Source organism: Ochotona princeps, chromosome 21 (assembly GCF_030435755.1).
Source record: "Ochotona princeps isolate mOchPri1 chromosome 21, mOchPri1.hap1, whole genome shotgun sequence".
Lineage (NCBI taxonomy): Eukaryota > Metazoa > Chordata > Mammalia > Lagomorpha > Ochotonidae > Ochotona > Ochotona princeps.
This window is the reverse complement of record NC_080852.1, coordinates 12,832,246-12,854,344: the sequence shown is the minus strand read 5'-3', so window position 1 is coordinate 12,854,344 and position 22,099 is coordinate 12,832,246. Positions and strand designations below refer to the sequence as shown.

At 40.0% G+C, this 22,099-nt stretch overlaps 1 long non-coding RNA gene across 1 annotated transcript in view; it reads right to left on the bottom strand.

Annotated features, from left to right (window-relative positions):
- The window catches only part of LOC131482827 (uncharacterized), a 214,592-nt gene that overhangs the window by 38,381 nt on the left and 154,112 nt on the right, over positions 1 to 22,099 (bottom strand). The window lies entirely within an intron of this gene.

Below are 22,099 nucleotides of genomic sequence, written 5' to 3'. Positions count from 1 at the left end.
GGCACAGCTTCAAGTTGTCATGGGCAGCCTACTGGCTCCAGCTCTTAAAGCTGCTACCAACATTTCATAGCTCCTTCCCAGCTATCAGCCTGGGAAACCAAAAGCAGAATCAATCCCCCAAGTCTCAAGTCATTCATTTCCAGATCAAGCAGATCAAGAGAGCTTCTCACGGTATTGAAGATACATCCCAGGTCTCATTGCTTCTCTGCTCCTAACTTTAGCCTGTGACCACTGTGCTGATCTTTCTTGCAAGTGGGAAACTGAGGTACAGTGGCAGCCTCCCAGACTTTGAATTTCCTTCAACAGGTACATGCTGAGAGCAAGCCAACAGTAAGTGCTGAGGACTGCAGAAGGTGCCCAGGGGCCACACGCAGGGAATCAGCTTACATACTGACTTGCTTATTTACTACCTGCCCCTGCCAATGGAAAGTAAACTCATTCATTACTGTAACACCAAAGTCTTGGCACACAGATGTTCCTTTGGAGATATTTGTTGAATAAATGAATGAAGGACTTACTCTTCCCTCACTGATGAATCTTTTAAACAAAACATGTGACTATAAATATGCTTCCAAAAGAACCACATACAACGACCTAGTAAATACAGTGACTCAGTGATTCTTAACAACCAGTTTCCCTTCACCTCCCTTTCTTTCCTTCCTCTGTTAGCCTTTTTATTCATCTAATGTTTAATGAACATCTGTGAATACCAAGACACTCAGTAGTGCATGTCAATAACAGAGATTGTTAAGTACATTTGCTTTCCAGTGTGTTTAAAAAAGAACCAGGAACATTTCTGACTGTGTAGGATAAAGGTTTATAGGTGGTCAGAGAATTTGTTGAGAGATGGAATAAAACTAGAGATACAAGTTGAATTAGGCAATTTATAGCAACATTCTGAAAATCACCCAAGGGGGAAAAATGTTGGATTAGAAAGGAAGATATAATCTGACTAGGATATCTTCTTGATTGAACTATTTCCTAGATTAAGCCATGGATCCAAAATACACAGCACATACCCATTTTACTGAGAAACATGAAAATCTTGGTACATAAGCAGAATATGATGTCATCTGGCAACAAAAGTAGTTTGCATCTATCAAACTATGGCCCAAGGGCCAAGTCTGACCCAAAACTACTTTTATAAATAAAGTTTTTTGGAAGGCTATCAATCTCATATAAAATGTCTATGGATGCCTTCATATTGTAACACAATTGTTGAACAGTTATGAAGAAGAAAATACAGTCCATGAATCTGATCCTTTTACGAGATATTTGCCGACCCTTTGTCTAGAGAAAAAATACTCTGATGCCAAAGAAGATCCTTTAAAAGAAAACACTCCTCACCCTCAGCTTGGTACATCGATGTTTGTTCATTTGTTTTCCCTATTCTCAACAAAAAGCAGCCAACAGTTGGTATCATGACATCCTCATCCCCAATATGTTACTGTTCTCTGTACATACTTTCTGATACAGCCACCAAATTAATTATCGGAGATAGTTTTCCATAAATGAAACTACTGAACAAGCAAAGAACAGTTCATGGTACTTTTGCCCTCTCATACGAGAGCTGAATAAAGCAATCCTATCAACTTGTGTTTCTCATGAGGCAGGACTTGGCATACAGTAGCCTGATAACTGAAGATTTCTTCACCTGTGCTTGCTCTATGGTTACAAGTCTCAAAAACTCCGTAAACTTGATTAAACTTGTCTCTTCTATGCCTTCTCATTTTGCATGCATATTGTTTGTGATTCCAAGTTACACAATACACAATGAAGAATCAGCAGGTGGTATGCCTTCTGATTCTGAGTTCCTCCCCGCCTTCACCCCGTATAAGTTTGAAGCCAGGTGTCTCTAAGTTCAACAGAACCTTTTTTTTTCCTTTATTCTTTTTTTTATTATTCATTAATTACATTGTATTACATGACACAAGCACCCAACCAGCACACCTCCCACTGGTTTAGGTGAGGGACGAGTGTGTGATGGGCAGAGCCGGGGAGAGCTGCAATACTCATTGGTTCCAATGGAGGTCGGGGCTCAGAATAGATCCAACGCAGGGGTTACAACCACCAGCTGATCGGAGTGAAGAACCTTTTTTTTTTTTTAAAGATTTATCTATTTTTATTGCAAAATCAGATATATAGAGAGGTGGAAAGACAAAGAGGAAGATCTTCCGATCATTGATTCACCCCCCAAGTGACTGCCACGGCTGGAGCTGAGCCAGTCTGAAGCCAGAAGCCAGGAACTTACTCTGGGTCTCCCACACTCTGGCCGTGTGGCTACATGGAGGGTGAATTAGTAGATGGAAGCTCTTTCTGTCTCTCCTTCTCTCTATAAATCTGACTTTGCATTAAAGATAAATAAATCTTAAGAAAAAAAAAACACCATTCATCTGTGAGGCATACCTTTAAATTTTAAGAGCTAGATCAAATGCTTGTCCTGAAAAGAAATATTTTCAAAGAGTATACAAAGCTTTCTCTCATCTGTCATTGCAGTATAGAAACTAAGAAATCATACCCTTCTTTGCATTATTGCTGACAAAGCTTTGGTAGAAAGTTAGTAAACAAGTGTCCACACATGTTTAATATTTTTCTTACAGATTAATATTTTCTTTAGAAATGATTAAACTGATGCACAGAGAGTTGTGCTAATTAAGGACAAATATTAACATAAGGAAGGAATAATTCAAATTTATAAGCTTTCTATTCTCTTCTTCTGCTTCCCAAAACAGGCATGGAAATGAGGACCACACCTTTCACAGTGACAAATAACTAGAAAAAGAGTTGATTTCTCTATATTTCATGTAGTCAGAAATGTAGTAAATTCTATCATGGAAATTGTATCATGCTCACATCTTAATTAGTGTGTGATAATTACTTCGCTTTTCTCTTTTTGTGGTCATTTCAAATAAAAAGTTATGGGGAGGTCTGGAAGATGGTAGAGGTGAAATATGAGGGAAAGAATATTAGATCCAATTTTTACTGGAGAAGTAAAAAAATCACAAAGAAAAAAATCACATTGCACAACAAGGCAAGATGTGGTCAAATGAGTTTTAAGAACACAAATATTTTTTTGGGACAGGTATTTTTGCCTGACAGTTAAGACATTAATGAGGGCTCGGCAACGTGGCCTAGTGGCTAAGGTCCTCACCTTGATCCCATATGGCCGCTGGTTCTAATCCCGGCAGCTCCACCTCGTCTCTATCTCTCCTCCTCTCAGTATATCTGACTTTGTAATAAAAATAAAATAAATCTTGAAAAAAAAAAAAAAGACATTAATGAAACATCTGGATCCCATTTCAGAGTGCCTAGGTTTGAATGCCCACTTTGCTCCTGATTCAGCTTCCTAATGTACATCCTGGAGTAGCAGGTTTAAGCACTTGTCTCCCTGATGCACATTTGAGAGACCTGAATGATGTTCTGGGTTCCTGGCTTTAAATTTGTGCAGCCTCTTCTGTTGCAGGCATTTGTGGAATGTAGAATTTCTTTCACTCTCTGTCTCTCTCTCTTGATCTCTGCTTTCCAAAGTCAATCAATTAAAATATTTAAAGATAAACCTTTTCTCTAAAAAAGAACACAAATGTATGTAAGCTGGAGTTGATAATTTGTGTTTTATATATTTACGGAGAACAAAGTGATGTTATGATTTATTAATGCAATGGGGTATAATTGAGCACATTAATATATCCATAATTTCAAATACTTTCTTTATGTCAAGTATACTTGAGATTTATCTTGTTAGCAAGGGAAATGTAAAATATGCCATCATTAACGATTTTCATCATACTGTGCAATAGATCTAAAATGAATTATTCCTCTTGTCTAAGACTGCATATACCAAGAAGGTCATCTTCCCATTCTCCATCCCGCATACCTATACACATACACACATTTGTGTGTGTGAGGCAGAAAGACAGAGAACTCCCACTCACTTGTACAGTTTGCAATGTTCACAAATATATGTTTTGAGACAAAGAAAGTTTATTAAGAAGCAATGTGTTTGACTAAAAGGTTGGTGGTGGCTGTGCTAGCATGTAAAATCCCATCCTGTTGGCTCCCTACCTTTTCCTTCCTATTGTCTTTCCTTGGCTCATGGATTTATTGTGTTGCTCACACACCTGCTGATCAGGACTAGGCTTTGCGTGAAATCTTGGGGACAACATACTATACATTTTTTCAGGTTAGGGCCTCTACATGATAACCATCCTTCGCGTGTCTCCACTGACGGAGAAGGACGCATGGGTACTTCAATATGGCATGCAGAAATCCCAAGTGGCATCTTAACTACTGTGCCTAACACCTATCTCTAATCAGTTTAAGATTTGAAAAGACATTTAGCATTATTTGCTCATACAAGCTATGCTACAGTAAGTTTTTTTTATAAGATTTATTTATTTTTATTGCAAAGTCAGATATATAGAATAGAGGAGAGACAGAGAGGAAGATCTTCCATCTGCTGACTCACTCCCCAAGTGACTGCAACGGCCAAACCTGTACCAATCTGAAGCTAGGAGTCAGGAGCTTCTTCCAGGCCTCCCATGCAGTATAGGGTCCCAAGGCTTTGGGCCGCCTTTGATTGCTTTCCTAGGTCACAAGCAGGGAGCTGGACGGGAAGCAGGGCTGCCAGGATTAGAACCAGAGCCTATATAGGATCCCTGTGTATGCAAGGTGAGGACTTTAGCTAATAGGCTACTGCGCCAGGCCCTACAGTAAATTTTTGAATGTACATCTTCTGCTGTTAGATTTTTTTAAAAAATTCTATGTATCATCTCAATCCATAGCAATTCCAGAGAAGGTTATGACCTATATGTACTAAATATACACTGTGTAATTTTCTTTATATGAAATATATAATTAGGCAGAGAACACGGAAAAATTGCAGTCACAACAATTCTGGTAGATAAAATGAGGAAGAAATCTTGACAATAGGATTACATCTGTAACTCCTGTAGTTCAAGTGTTTGTACACAGTGTGTGCTCAGCAAATAAGAGCTACTAAAATTATAATTACTAATTTTTTTTCATTTTGCCTCAAGTCTCTTTCCCGAAAAACATCTGAGCATGGTGCAGAATGACCTAAATAACAGAAGAATCAAAGAGAACCACATTTCTTTCCCATAAAAGTTTCTGACTAGAGCTGCAATTAATTATCAGTTTTAGAAACAAAGGATCATCCTGAAAATGCACTTCACTCAGTCATCCTCTTCATGGACACAGTGAAATGACTATGAAACACAGTCGCGTGGAACGCTCATGCAGCAGTGCCTGTAGGTTTTCTTAATTGTGATAAAGGGTGAACATTTTTTCTGGATTTTGGTGGATTGCTATCTCTTCCCTTTCTTATTCCAAGGGAATAATAAGGCACGATGGCCTTCTATAATTAGCATACCATGGCGGATTCTGCTGGTTTTCTCTCTGTGTTGGAATCCATTGTCACCACCCAACCAATCCCAGAGCTTTCAATACCTCCTCTACTGTCTACTTGACTTTAATTATGATTTGTTAAGAAAAATAGACAAACAGAATTCTTAACACTGAGTCATTCCTGCTCAAAGCCACTGTGCTCTTTGTGTACCATGCATGATTCTCATGATGATGTGAGCTTGAGTATCACCTTTAGGAAAAGGAAAATCCTTACTATTGGATTAGGCTAAGAATTCTGTTTCTGTTCTTTGCCCCACAGTGAGATGAGAGCAACAGCCGGGTCTGATAAAAGTCAGTCACAGGAGTCAATTTTCAGGAATCAGGGAAAGAGCTGAAGGGAGAGAATTCAAGTGTGCCTCAGAGCATGTAAATAACAAACTATTTAAAAACTATAAGTCATCATGTTTTATCAGCAATAGAGAAAACAGGCTACATGGTAATCTTTCTCTTTTTCTAAAGATTCATTTATCTGTTTGTTCGTTTGTTTTTAAATGTAGATTTACAGAGAGAGAGGCAGAAAGATCTTCCATTTGCTAGCTCACTCCCCAAATGGCTGCCAATTTGGGAAGTGAGCTGAGCTGATCCAAAGCTAGGAACCAAAAACTTCTTCTAGGTCTCTCACAAGGGTGCAGGGTTCCAGGGCTTTGGGCCATCCTCCACTGCTTTCCCAGGCCATAAGCAGGGGGCTGAATGGGAAGTGGAGCTTCCCATGGGAGTAATGGGAGTAATAACTATGATTATTGAAAACCTGACAGTGTGTAAGGTCTTATGCCTATCTAAGTTAGTGTTTTTTGAGAGCTACAATGTGCCAGACAATACTTCAGGTATGAAAGACACAGTAGGGGACAAGCTAGAATCCTTCCTGACAATGTCCATCCAAGATAGGGAAGAACATCACCAAGTTCATAGACAATGAATAAAAAAGAAATAAATGCCATGCGTGGAAGTCACAGTGTCATGTAACTGAGCTTCTAGAAAGATCCCTGAAGGGAGATAAACTGAAATTAAACATCAGAAGTCATTTTTATTTGTGAGACAGAGAATGTGTTCCCTTCCAACTGTCCACTCCCCAAATACCCACAGTGGCAAGGGTTGAGTCGGGCCGGGGAATGAATCCAGGTGAAGGGCAGAAACCCAAGTGCTGGAGCTACCACTGGATTCCTCCCAGGATCTGGGAGCAGAAACCTAGTGTTAGAGGCTGAGGCAGGAATTGACCCCAGGCATCCTGAAACCTAGTGTTAGAGGCTGAGGCAGGGATTGACCCCAGGCATCCTGAAACCTAGTGTTAGAGGCTGAGGCAGGGATTGACCCCAGGCATCCTGAGTCACAAGCATCCTGGCTAGTGTTCGCTCTGCCCCTAAGCTTTGTCTTTAGGAAGGAAGGATCCCGGTGGTGCTGAGTGGGAAGAATTTGAGTCTTATGATAACTTCATCTACCTACTCCACATAATGGGAAAACAAAGCTCAGTGAGGCTAGATAGTCCCTCCAGAGTAAGGCTGGAACTCAAATGCCACTCCCATATTCCCTAATCCACTGAATCCTAAATAGCACTACTGTGCTCTGTTTACAGATGTCTCTCTCAGGAAATTGTAACATGGGAGGGAACCAGAATACATGTGATTTGGGAAATGTAACTTCACGATTTATTGTTTCAGCTATGACCAGACTGAGAGAAATACATTTGGAAAGGGAAAGAGTAAGTTGGCTTTCTGGTGCATGTCCAAACAACATTTCCAAGAACTTCTGCATGAAATCAGCATGTCCTGAGTTCATGCAAACAAGACCAAGCCATCACCTGAGTAGCCAGTACTGACTCCTGTCTCTGGGTGAGTTTAGCATCTTTCACTTGCATCACTAGAGGTAACAGATCTGGGTTTCTGAACCACATTTTTAAAACCCACCTCTTTAAGATGAAAACTCTGAGAAGACTAATTGGTTTTTGCAATTTTTATGACCTGATTTTTTCTTCTCCTTTTCCTTCTCCTTTTTAATTTAGACATTTTATTTATTTGAGCAGCAGCAGCAGCAGAGAGAGAGAGAGAGAGAGAGAGAGAGAGAGAGAGAGAGAAGGAAAAGAGCACCCCCACCCAAATGCTCACAGCAGTCCAGCAGGGGCCATTGCCGGCAACTGAGACCTCAGTCCGGGTCTTTCACACGAGAGGCAGGATGCTACGTACTTGAACCCTCCCTGCAGCCTTCCAGGATCTGTATCAGCAGGAACTTGGAATCAAGTTTGTACATAAATTCAGACAACTTTTTTAGAGCAGGGTCTTTTTTTCATTCCTCATCTCTGTATCATCCCTGTTTGAGGGCTTAATAAAGAGTGGTTGCTTCCTAAATGCTGAATAGACTGATGAATGGGTACAGGTTCCAGCAGGAATGGGAAGAACATGCCCCTTCAGTGTCCATGTGCTGATCCAGAATCCATGTCTCAATAACAGGGCCCTAATTCCCAAGGCAACAATCTGATTGATTCTGAGAGTGTCTGATTCCTGTGAAAACAGAGTGGCTTGCATTTGTTGCATAGGTAGGAAGTGCGTCCTACTTAGGTTATGTTTACATGTCCTTGTCTAATACTCATTTCTTGGTTTGGGGTCTGGGGAAATGAAAACATTGCTATTTGCTCACTTCCCAAATGACCACAGTAGCCAAGGCTGAGCCAGGCTAAAGCCAGGAGCTACATCCTGGTCTTTCATGTGGGTGACAGGGTACCAACTACTTAGGCCATCCTCAGCTGCCGTCCCAGGTATATTTGTAGGGAGCTAGATTGGAAGCAGAGTGGCCAGGGCTTAACTAGAGCTCATATGGAATGCTGACATTATAGGTGGTGGCTTAACTCACTGTGCCACACTGCTGCCCAGCTTCATCCATTTCTGATATTGATTTTATTCTTCCTCCCACATACAATCTATTCTTGCTTCATTAATATTGACACCATTTGGAACCAAAATAAAATACCTTTTCATGGGGCAGGGTTGTGATGCAGCACATTAGGCTGCCATCTGCAATGCCAGCATCCCATATTGAGGCTGATTCAAGTCCCAGCTGCTCCATTTCTGAAACAGTTCCCTATTAATGTGTCTGGAGAAGCAACAGAGTATGTTGTAAGTCCTTGAGCCTCTGCACCCACATGGAAAACTCAGAAGGAGCTCCAGGCTTTTGGCTTTTGCTTGGCCCAGACCAGGCCGTTGGGGAGTGAGCCAGCAGATGGAAGATCTCCTTTTGTAACTCCTCCTTTCAAATAAATAAATAAATAAATCTGTTTTTTCTGTTAATTGAAATACCTTGTGGAGCAAATATAAAATGGCTTTGTGACAGGTAAGCCAGTGTCTACAGGAAGGAAAGAAAACCTGGGAGCACAATTCCCAGTCTAAACACTTAATATCAATCTAGCAGGCTTCATCTAAGAAAATGGTTCTTCATATGTATTTTTTTCAAAATTTACTAAGTAACAGAGATCTTCAAAAAGTTTGTGGAAAATGATTAGCATAAAAAAACAATTAAATTTATTTTTTTACAGCAAAGTAAATTTCATTTTTTCCCCCACCAACTTCTTGAATTTCCCTGACATAATAGTTGCTGTGGATCTGTTTGGGGCTTCTTGGAGTAAGTCAGCTGTGCGATCACAAGGACCACCCATGGAGCACAGCCATGACATGGGGAAGCTTGCTGGTTGTGTCTACAGCACTTTCTGGCTACCACTTGGCAACTATGAGCAATGAACTTGATCTCCAAGCCAATACTGAATTCCATGAATTCAAAATAACTTCATACACATCCGCGAGGGAAATGCCCAAGAAGCAGTGCCCTCAGTGGCTCTAAACATAGTCAGCTAGGTGCCTTTAAGGAGATGCGCTTAGCGACACAGAGCAAAGCAGCTCAGGGTTCATTTGTTTGTTGACATGTACTGTCTCCAGGCACTCAGCAGATTTGAGAGTGCTAGAAATGTAACCAATATTTGGGTATCATACAGTTACCATGCTACTGAGCTGACCATGGTTAGAGACAAGAAACTCTCCTAAGAGAAGTGGACCTGACCACATTTTTTTTATTACATTGATCATGATAGTATTTGTTTTTTTTTTTTATTTTACTGTTACTCCAATTGTAACCCTTGTGGTAAAATGTATTTGCTGCTTTTTTTACTTTAAGTATAGGAATGATCTATGAGCACAAGCAATTCTTTAAATGCTACTTTAAACATATTCCACCTCCAGCAAGATTACTGAGTACAGAAATGAAACAGCTCACAGAATGGTGGGGAAGCTCAGTGAGTTCACAAATTTTCCTCCTGTGGCTAATCATCCACGGAATATTTCTCCCTTTCTCTTCTTTGTGTTTTAATTTTCAGTCTTGGCAATATATGCCAAAATGACTTGCAGCTATGAAAAGTATGAAAATGTGTTTGTTTCAAATAGTTGGCTGAGTTCTCCATCAGCCGGAGGCCTAACACAGGTGTGAATATTTGTTTATAATCCAAACATTGCAAACTAAACAGTCTCATTTTGTACTCCCCTTTTCCCATACAATGCTCTGAATATTTTCTTTGTGATGGTCAGTGACTTTGTTTAACTTAAAAAAAAAAAAAAGCCTGAATGGAAAGGAAGGGTCTGGAAACTTGTTGCTGTTTGTACAAGGGCTTGGAGTGAGTGGCAGTGAAACCAAGCTGGGCGTGGAGTCCTGACATTTTGTCAGATCCCCTGAGGAGGCAGACGTGATGGCCGCGACTCACCTGTCAAGTGCTGATAGAAAAACAACTGTCATCTGCGGCCTTGAAGGCTGCACACGTGACCTCTAACCCCAGAACTCTTTCCAGAGTTTTCCACTGGGTATCAAAACCCTTCCAAATATTTCCAGCTGGGCATCTCCTTGTGCTGTAATCACAGCTCAGCATTTTAACACTGGTGTCATTGTGGAGGGAATTTGCCCCCTCTTTTTCTTGCTCATGGAAAAGACCAATTCTGAAATTACACTAGTGGCAAGGAAGAAGGGCTGCCTTCCTCATTTAAATTCCATTTTTATCTCCCCATTGAATCCAAGTGTCTTGTAAAGAAGCTATTTTTGAGGCCACTCAAATTCCCTCAAGCCAACACATCTTTCCACGTTCTGAAGTTCAATGTCTTCCAAGGGCTTGCTGTAGCTTTCCGTTTTGCAAAAGAAGTAATGACAAAGAGGAAATAAATCTGATGCTTTGACTCTAAGTTCTAGAGTCAGAAATACATAGTAACTGAATTTTAAGATAGTTACTACCTTTTAAAATCTGTTTTCTACTAGTATGACAAGAAGAAACTAAAGGGCAATTAAAAGAAAGAAGTAGGAAAAATCCAATATAGGATGTATTGGAATTCATGCCTACAGCAATAAGTATTCTACCAGTAAAAAAGTGCATCTCACTTATAACACTGCAAGAAAATAAGCAAGTCAGCTGAACAAGTCACTTGATTAGTTCAGCATAAGAATGAATGAAGTGGGCCTGGCTCAGTAGCCTAGTTGCTAAAGTCTTGCCTTGAACGCCCCGGGATCCCATATAGGCACCGGTTCTAATCCCGGCAGCTCCATTTCCCATCCAGCTCCCTGCTTGTGGCCTGGGAAAGCAGTCGAGGACGGCCTAAAGGCTTGGGACCCTGCACCTGCATGGGAGACCTGGAAGAGGTTCCTGACTCCTGGCTTTGAATCGGCTCAGCTCCAGCCATGGCAGTTACTTGGGGAGTGAATCAATGCAGAGATCTTCCTCTCTGTCTCTCCTCCTCTCTGTATATCAGACTTTCCAATAAAAATAAATCTTAAAAAAAGGAAATGAATGAAATAATGGAATGAATGAGGAAAACAAAATCATCCTATAGTTATGTCAGGTGACCTAAGAGTCCTTGTTGGACAACACCTGTCGGGATAAACTCAAATGCTCGTGGACAGTGTCTGCAGGGCAAAAGGTCTACAGCAGCCTCATTCGAGCCAGACGCTTTCCATTCTTCAGAGACAGTTTCTTTGTAATCTGGTTTTTCAGACTGACAGGCTATGGGGCCTCAGCATTGCTGAACTCATGGGTACTCAGAGCTTCTCTATAGAAACTTCCATTAAAATGAGCTAAAAATAGTCAGATGAAAGGAAAATCAGAGACCATATCTTTAAAAGTATTCACTTGATTTCCCTTAAAGCACAGATAAGAAAACAGAGATCTGAGGGCAGGATGTTCAATGGAGCAATGTATGAAATTAGGAAATTCAGAAAGGACTTAATGTCCTACAAGAGGGAAGAAATGTAAGTAGTACCATAGAATATTCACACAATATGAAGCTGCGTAGCTGTAAACATGGACTCCCTTTGTGTACAAAAGCACACATACGCATGTATCAGCTGTGACAAAGCTCGTAATTTAACGTTGAATGATAAAATCTAATTTCAGAAAAATATGAGGGTCAGCATAATGAGAAAACAAATAAAGGTGCCCCTGAGACACTGGAATCCCATATGGGTGCCACATTGAGTCTTGGCTGCTCCATTGCCAATTCAGCTCCCTGAAAATGTACCTGGGAAAGCAGTTGGAAGATGGTACAAGTGTTTGGGTCTCTGTACCCATGCGGGAGACACAGATGAAGCTACAAGCTCCTGGCTTCAGTCTAGTTCAGCCCTGGCTATTGCAGCCATCTGAGGAGTGAACCAGCAGATGGAAGATCTCTCTCCCACCCTTGTTTGTGCAATTCTACCTTTGAAACAAATAAACCTGAGAACTCACTGGTTCACACCCCAAACATATGTTATAGCCAGGGTTGAGTGAGGCTGAATCCAGGAACCAGGAACTCTGTATTGGTCTGTCACATGCAGGTAGGGGCTCAAGCACCTGAGACATCCTCTGTTGCCTCTGAGGATACACATGAGCAGAATGTGAAACGAGAGATTAGGCGCTCCTGAGTAGTGGGTTCCCCACTGTGACACAATGCCCACTCTGACAGCTTTGTTGCTTCATCTAAGAGATAGATAAAAGGACACGCACTGTACTTCTTAGTGCCCTTTTAGGTGTCTGCAATCTTGCTAAACTTATATTAAAACAGAGGAGTTGTTCTCTTTAGCACCACATAATTCACTCACAGCACTGGTGAGATTTCAGACACTTCCAGCTTAACAGTTCCCCTCTATCTTTCCTACCACCTACTGCATTACTGCAGCACTTACACTACTTGGCCAACCAATGACCTCATATCCCTGAGTCTCCTGGGTTGCAGCAACCTTGAACTTCTTGTCCTAGTAACCAACAAACTGCATTTTAGATACTGTTATGCAATCAACCCTAAACAATGCACCTCTGACACTCTGTTGTTTTTCCCATGTCCTTATCCAGGCCTAGGCTTCATTCCTTAACTTATTGTATCCCCCAACTCTCCTCAGTTGTTTTTTTCCTTGTCATCCACTTGGATCTTTCACCAGCAATTCAATGCTTTGGTTGCCCCCATTTTGCTTAACTCCAATAAATCATTTTCTTTATTTCTGGCCTAAGATATTGAACAATGCGAACAGAAATCTTGGAATAGTCCTGGTCAACATGATTTGACATGTTTTCTCCAGAACAGCTGCGCTCTAGGTCCTAATGCCACTGTTTGCATTTGTTACTTGCTGATTCATCCTCAGTCTTAAGTATCAGTTAGGGCTCCCCTGTACCTGGAATAGTGACTTTAACTGTATTTTGCTAAGATTTGGTTCTGGGGAGGTGTTTTGGGAGGAGGAGACCACTTTGTTAGGTTCTGGTTTTCCAGCCTCACTTCAATCACAGAAGGTACATTTTAATCTCTCCAAGAAGTAATCTTCCATGTAAGAATATAATTCAACAAAAACAACTGTGTGCTGCTGGTGGTGGTTCTTGCCCTTTAAAACATTTTAGTGACTTTCCACTGCACTTGGTATAAAACAGAAATCCCTTCATAAGGCATTATGGGAAATGGCCTTGTTCCTCTCTCCAGCCTCATCTTGGGCTATTCACACCTGGTTTCCTGTACCTTAGGCTCAAATCCACTCCCATATGTAGGTCTAAGCCATGTTCTATCTGTTGACATACATGTTCCATTGGTCTATATGCCTGACTCTTGGTTGTCAGTTTTCTCCTTAAATGTCCCTTGCCCAGGTCTGCCCCAATAATTCTCTATTACACTACCTTCATCATCTCCTTAACAGAGCCTCTTGCTGTCTTCATTCAATTTTTTGTCTCTTTCAAAGCTTTTGCTACTTTGCTAGTTCCAATTTTCCAGCTAGGAGATAAAGCGAGGCACCATGTTTTATTTACTATTTAGTAAAAGGACCAAATGAGGGTTTCAGCACCTTTTCAAATCCTCAAAGTAGGACTTATCTCCAAAACCACTCCAAATCAATAAGCTGAGCATTCTTGCTGTACACAGGAGCCTTCCTGGGCAGGGACACAGCCTCCCTTTTCTAGCCAGAGGCTGCTGGTGTAGTATCAGGATCTAGGTATTTCTAGCATGTAATACTCACCTGAATGCAAGGTACTGAGGGAAGACTTGAAAATATATGTATTTATTTAGAAGGCAGAGAAAGCAGAAAGAATGACAAGAAAAGAAAAAAGATGCATTTTTATCCCTGCTGAATCACTCCTCAAATTTCCAAAACAGATAGGCCTTGGGCCAGGCTGAAATCAGAAGCTGTGAAATCAATCAAATCCCTCCACGTGGATGGCAGGAATCCAAATACTTAAGCCATTCCCAGTTGCCTCCTGGGATGCACATTAGCAAGAAGCTGGAATGGGAAGTGGAGCTGGACTTGGACTCAGTTAACTCTCATGTGAGATAAAGGTTTCCAAGAATGATACTAACTGCTCTGCCAAAGCCTGCCCCTGGAAATGAGTTTTAAATGATTCAGTGTTTGAAAGTTTGAAAAGTCTAAGCTTAGGGAGTCAAGTTCACCTCTTCTGAATCACTCTGAGGAAGAGAATTTGTGATCACTCTCCTCTTCCTCGCTCATAATCCATGATCAACTCACAGTACAAGACAAAGGCCAACACAACACAACAGCACAACAAGTGGGCTACACTGCATCTTCAGGTGGGATGAATTAAGTCTTGATAAGGTAGTGTTGAAGACTTGAACTGATGTCAGAATAAAAGGATTGATTTCCTAAGTGTTCCAAGAAGAGCCGAAGTGTCTTCAGCTTTGTAGGTCTATCAATATGCAACAGCACTACAGGGCACAGAAGGGAGACAGTCAGTCACTTCAAATATGAGACATGTAAGATATGATCAGCAGTTAAGAAAGCCAAACTGTAAACAGAAAAAAAAATCTAAGTTATGCCTATGTGTGCATACAGGTTACCATGACTGCACCTTTACTTGGCAGGGGCATCAAAGCCCATCAGCTGCCTTTTCTCATGCCTGTGGTGATCGTCTGCAAGGCTGATAACAGAATATGGTGAGATGGCAAACATGTGATTTGTGTGAGAGTATTTGTTGTTCTGTGCAAACAGGACTGAGTCTCTCAGAAGAACTACACAAGTGGGAGTTGGCTTCAGGTGAAAACCTGTCCCTGAAATATGGGTAAGAGAAGGTGGGAATGCTGAGGGTGGATTGGTGTAGGGTGATCAGCTATATGAGCTGAGAATGTAGGTAAGCACATGGGTTGGAACTCAAATGGTTGTTAAGAGTGGAGGTTACTCTACAGTGAGAGCTAATATATATATATATGTCTATGCATATATTAAAATATATAATACACTTAACATACTATGTGATATTTATAGTATATAATTAGATTAGATCTTACACATGACATTAATATATATTAGTAATTATATATTTGTTACTACAAATAGTAATGTATAAATATAGATAATATATAATGCATAACTGACAGGTAATATATGCATAGATGTTAATATCAATTACATGCTTCACAAACGATGGCTTAACCCACTATGCCACAATGTCAAGCCCCATCATCTTTCCATTAAGCTTTGCCTACTAATGTTTCACAGACCTAACCACTCCTTCTTCTTTGCTGTTCCTCTGCAATATCTACTAATTTCCATCTTACGTTCCAGCACTATGTTCTTGACTCATGCCTAAGGAAAGAGTACATGAGTCACTCCTTGTACTCTAGTGTTAGACAACTGTCTCATTTCAAACAAGATGGGTTCTAAAATCTTTCATTTTTTAAAGTTAGAAAGTGTTATTAAACATAATTCCCTCTTAGCGTTTTTAACATTTTCCTGTGAGTAAAGGTAAGCTGAAGATCTTGCAAAACTGGAGGCCTGAGGGCTCTAGCCACAAAGATTCCAGTTCTGTGTGCTGAGTTGGGTTCCAGGCATTAGCACTTGTAACCAGCATCTCTAAACATTTCTGGGATGGATGACCTGTGGAAAACGGTGGTTTTGAGTATTTACTGGTGTCTGTGTGTTGAGCTTCTGCTCTAGTTGGCTGCTACCATCCTTCTTATTGTATTGCTCTGTGTATGGATCAAGAATGCCTTCAGTAGTCTGTGAGGGAGTTACCCAAATAAGTGTGGTCTTCAAAAAAGATCTTGGAAGACATGTATTTTGGAACATGAAAAAACTACATAGATTTCAAAAGGCTTTTTGTGTCAAACATTTCTTTCTCTTTTAAGGATTTTAAAAAACTGTTTGAAAGAGCTACAGAGAGGGAGAAAGAAAAAAGAGAGATCTTTCATCCACTGGATCATTACCCAAATGACCACAATGGCGGGGGCTCTGCCATGCCAAAGTCAGGAACCCAGAGCCTCTTTGGGGCCTTCCGAATAGGTGCAGGGTTTCAAGAACTTGGGCCATCTTTTGCTGCTTTCCTAGGCATATTAGCAGGGAGTCGGATTAGAAGGGGAGCTGAAGCACTGTTCACATGCAATGCTGACATTGGAGACGATGGCTAAACCCTTTATGTCACAACACAGGCCCAATCTTTATTTTTAAAATTTTTATTTTATGATACAACTCCAAAGTGGTTATACCAGCCTACACTCCCAACAACAGTGTGAAGGAAGTATATTTCTATCCACATCCATGCCAGCAGGTGTTGTTATTAGAGTTACGAATGTAGGCCAATCTCACTGGAGTTAGGTGGAACCTCAAAGTGGTTTCCATTTGTATTTTCCTGACAGCTAGGGAATCTGAGGATTTTTTCATGTGTCTATTAGCTATTTGAATTTTTCCTTTTGAAAAATGTTTCATAGGGGGAAGGCGGGGGGAGGGGCGGGGTGATTTCCAGTTCCAACGAAACCGTATCACATAATACAATGTAATCAATGAATTAAAAAAAATATATATATATATATATAAAAATGTTTGTTCATTCCATTTGCCCATTTCTTCACAGGGTTATTTACTTTGCTGTCATTGAGTTTATGAAACGCTTAGTAAATCCTGGATGTTAGTCCCCTATTAGTTGTATAGTGTGCAAAATTTTCTCCAATCTAATAGTTACTTCTTTACTTTGTTGATCATTTTCTTTGCTGTATAGAAGTTTTTAGTTTGATGTAGTCCAATTTGTTTATTTTGGCTTTGACTACCTATGCTTTTAGTGTCTTTTCTAAGAAGCCAATCTCTTTTTTAAAGGGAATGAGAGAGCAAGAGTGAGTGAGTAAGAGGGAGCTCCCCCATCTACTGTCCTACACCACTCCCCAGTTGTGCACAATAGTTGGAGATGGGCTAAGTTTGGAGCCATGATCTAGGAAGTCAACTCCGGGATCACATGTGGGCTGCAGAAAACCAATTATTTGAGCCATTATCTATTGCTTCTTAGAGTCCATGCTAGCAGGAAGCTGGATGCAAAAATTGAACTCAGGCACTCCAATGTGGAAGACAGCCATTTTAACTTGCTATGCTAGATACCCCCTCCCAAATTTATCATTTAATTTCATTTTCCACTATGTTTTCTGGGTATGTTTATATTATCTATTATCTATCACCTAGAGTGCCTTTACAGAGAAATGAAGATGAAATACTTTTCAAGCCAAAACAGTCTGAGTTCTTCAATATGGATAGGCAACTCTCCCGCTGAACTCATCCATTGGTTCTTAAAACACATTCTGACATTCTGGAAATACCTGAATATGTTCCACATCGACAACTCTGATAATGAGGATGCTGTTTTGTGCCAGATAATAGATGATAGGGAGATATACTGGCTATTTAATTTGCACCACAATGTTACGACAGCAAGGACATCATTCCTTTTTATGAAAAGGAAACAATCTCAGAGGCATTTTAAAATTTACTCTGGGTCATGGTATTAGGAAGTGGCTGATCCAGAAGTCAAATCCTAGTTTAACTGCAGAGCATTTCTTGGTTTTTGCATCAACACTTTTAGCTCATTTTCCAAGCAAGTTGCCACAGGGATTAGCAGAGCAAGGGATGGCTTTGAGCTTCCCTGAAGTCCCTTCACTGCACTCTTTTGTTGAGCTCATCCAGCCATTTTTTTTTCCCTGCAGGCTGTTGACCATTGTAAAAATGATAGAGATAATTTGCACATGTGTAAATACAAACAGAAAAAATATGACAAAAAGAATATACATTTGTATATAGACAGACTTAACAGGCAGTTATATATAATATCACTCATGCTAGTTATCACCAAGGACTAGTAATAGATTTGCATTGAAGCTGAAGGAAATGGAAAGGAAAAATGATTTGATACAGTTTTTCAGCTAAGATTGCTATTTGCTTGCAAATTCTTCAGTAAAACAAGCAAATAATAATACTTTTTAAAAATATGACATCCTTTCAGTCAGGCATATTAGCATAAATTTTACCAGTTCATAAATAAAGAGTTATTAATTATCTCACAATAAAAAAAATATGAAATCTTTCTCTGATGCCTTTCAGCCCAGGAGAACCATGTGATTAAGTTCTGGGCAAGCTGTAAGCAGAAGCAGTGCGTAGGACTGACAGCTCCTTTTAAAAAGCAACACAGACAGGACAAGTTTAGCATCATTGCAGAAAGTTCCTTTTCATCACTTGGTATTGTGAACTCATGCTGTGGTTCAAGCAGCAGTCTGCTTGTGAGGGTGTCTTGAGGGGAGGAATGACCAACATCAGGCTTTGGGAGCATCAGTTTTCCCCACTCCAACCCATTACTTCTGTGTCTGCTATGAGACTAGCATTAGCTGGCCATGGAGGATTTTTAAAATTTAAATTAATTATAATTACCTAAAATTTTAAAAAAATTCCTCACTCCCTTACACAACTTTTCAAAAATTCAAAAGCTACTTGCAGCTGATGGCTATTAAACTGGACAACATAGCTAACAGAGTATTTCTAACCCCACAAAATCTTTAACTGGATAGGAAGCTTTACTGCTTGCTTCTGGATTTGACAAGAGAAAAAAAATCCTACATATTTATGTATCTGTTACTTGCAACTGAAGTAAATGCACACCATCCAAATTCCTTTTTATAATGAACATATATCAATTTTATGATACAAAACTAATATAGTTTTAAACACAAGATTGAACACCAAACACAGATTAAAACAGATAATGATGTACTTACTATAAATAATCTGGTTTGGTTATCTCAGAAATAGGGATATTTGAGCCAAAAAACAGAATTTTTTAAACTTGAGGTGTATAAGGGATCTTGAAAATCATAAACATTTAAATATGTTTCTCTGTTCAGGAGCAAAAGGCTGGGCCTCCAAAGTTTATATAATCTTCCCTTTGAATTGACACAGTCTGCACACCAGGTGGGCATATGTATTTCTATAGAGTTGTTGTCTACACATTTTACTATGAAGCATACTAAAAATGTTCTGTGAAATACAGTTAACATTTATGGGAGACACTTTTATAAGGATAAGATATGGTCTGGTGCTCTTCAGCTATTCATCAAACTCTTTGCTGTTTGCATTTTGAAAATATACAATGACATTCTGCTTTTAATACACTGAGCTACATTGTGTTCACTTTGAACCTGCAGGAAAATTATGATACCATTGTATATTTCTAAAGACTAAATATTTCTCATATTTTTGCATTGCAGCAAGCAGACCAAAAGCTGTTAGCATTCCAGATCGTGTAGACAATTTCAACAAGGTTGTTTACACTTCATGCAACATGGGCAGGATTCAGGAACCTCACTTCCATTCTTACAAGACGTACCACCCAGGTAATCTTTGGCAAAAGAACACCAATGCCTATTCTTATTTGTCTGGAAAAATCAGCACATAAAACCCATCTTACAAAGTGGAGGTAACCAAGAGCAAAAAAAGCCAAAGTTCTGTGATAGATACTCGGAGCAGAGTAGAGAAATCCTTACACTTGCTTCCCACAGGGCAGCACATGTAGCAAGTTCTTTGCCCTACTCCTACCCCAGGCACTCTACCAGCACAACGGAAGTACATGTGTTTGTTTTGCCCCGTGTCCTTGGGTGTGTGTGCATGTCTTGGTGTGTTTTATTGTTCAAGTAATGATAACTTGACATATATACTGTTTCTCCAAACTTTTGTTGGCTAAGTCAATTGCAAGTCTGAGGACCTTGCTGAGATGAGCATCAAAAGCCAGGCAAGTGTGGTCTTGGCGGGTAGTTGGTTGATATTAGGAACTCCTTTTGTTATCACAAATGGGAAAGGAAATGGTTTCGATTGTGAGCTTTATACAAACACCTCCCCCTTTCCCTCTCTGTCTGAGAAACAAAAGCAAGCGAGCCAGGAGTAAAGACAGCTGAGAGGTACAATTTGGAAAGAGGGCTCCACGTCCTGATCCCAACATGAGGATTGATGTGGCATTTCAAATGCTGTGTAGCTCATTCAACTATTATCAACAATGATGCTTTGGGGTGCAAATTTTAGAAATGTGGGCCGTTGTCCCATTCACTTCAATGTCAAATCTGACCTCCAGAAAATTCTGAACAATATATTTTACTAAAGCCACTTGGGATTTTGTGCAAAGGGAATTACAATTCCTAACCCATAGAAACATTTGCAAGCCTCTTCCCTTCTTTTTGTCCCTTTGTCTCTGGATTACAACTAACTCCTGCTGTACTCTCTAAACCCACTCTTTTTCTAAACTCCCCTTGTGCTGCTCTTTGTAGATTCTCAATATCTTGTTCTATTATTATTTGAATGAAGGTCTTAGTTTTTTTCTTATGAAAGATTTCTAGGGGTTATTTATTTATTTATTTATTTATTTATTTATTTATTTAGACTACTTTTCAATTCTCCTCCTGTTGTACCTGGACAAGGGGCCTTCATGATAAGCAGAAAAATCCAGAAGCACCTTTGGAATCAGGGAGAAAAAGAAAGCCCAAGAAACTTGTGTTTGGACGTCTCATGTTGGTGAATCTCTGCTATAAAACCTCTCAACAGCCTTCTAACTCATCTCCCCTGTTCCTGACCTTCATGCCCCTTTGGCTAGCTGATCTGCAAACATGAAAGCTTCTTTCCAACTACTCACTCCCAGTCCAGGGCTGACTACATGTTCTTCCCCTCTGTTCCTACTGCCTGTGTCAGGTGAATTTGAGCTGGAAACCTCCCTTCTGTGAGCCTCAATTCCCTCACATGTAGGCCACAGGACTTGTTTGAGAAGGTTCCTGAAGGGTCCTTCTCTTCTGAGGCTGCAAGGTTAAGCTCAGTAAAGAACAAACATGCCTCATTGGGGAAAAAGTGAACACTTCAGCTTTCTCCTCTGCTTTCTTTTTTAATGGCACAGTCATACCTATATGTTATCCCTAAATGAACACATCTGAGAAAAGATTCAGTTTTATTTTTCCTCCAACTTAAATTTGCCACCCCTGATTTTTCAAGACAGTAAAGAAACAAAATTCTAAATTTTATGCATTTTACTTCTTAGCATGCTCAGTATGTCTGTGAAAAGTCTTTCATGGTTTTGCACACAAATGTATATATCCAAAGGTGTATATATGGGTTGATAAGGATTTTTAGAAATACAAATATTATTTCTGCACATTTTTATTTTCCAGTTCTACATGAATCTGAGAGGCTTGTCAAAATGAGATAAGCTGAGCAAGTGTGTTGTTAGGCAAATGGTGCTATTATTAATATAAAAATACAGGGCACGGCAGCATGGCCTAGTGGCTAACGTCCTCACCTTGAATGCACCAGGATCCCATATGGGCGCCGGTTCTAGTCCTGGCTGCTCCACTTCCCATCCAGCTCCCTGCTTGTGGCCTGGGAAAGCAGTCGAGGACGGCCCAATGCATTGGGACCCTGCACCTGCATGGGAGACCTGGAAGAGGTTCCTGACTCCTGGCTTTGAATAGGCACAGCACCGGCCGTTGCGGCTCACTTGGGGAATGAATCATCGGGCAGAAGATCTTCCTTTCTGTCTCTCCTCCTCTCTGTATATCTGAGTTTGTATAAAAATAGATAAATCTTTTACATATATAATATATATATATATATATATATATATATATTTACACAAACACAAATGCTATGTGGTACTTATGGTTTTGCAACTGAATTCTTTTGTCCTTAATATCACTATCACGGTTGGATATAAATCATTTTTCTTAGTGGCTGCATAGTACTCCAGGTAGGATTAATAATAGCACAAATAGAAATAATAGCCACTGCTGAAATAAATTCTAAAATAAATTCTTCTTAATCCTCCAGGAATATTAGGAAGTAAGTCGCCAATTTTCCAAAGAGACATCTCAGAACCAATACAAAATTGTCACGCCTTATTTGTGGCTGAATACTTAGGTTGTTT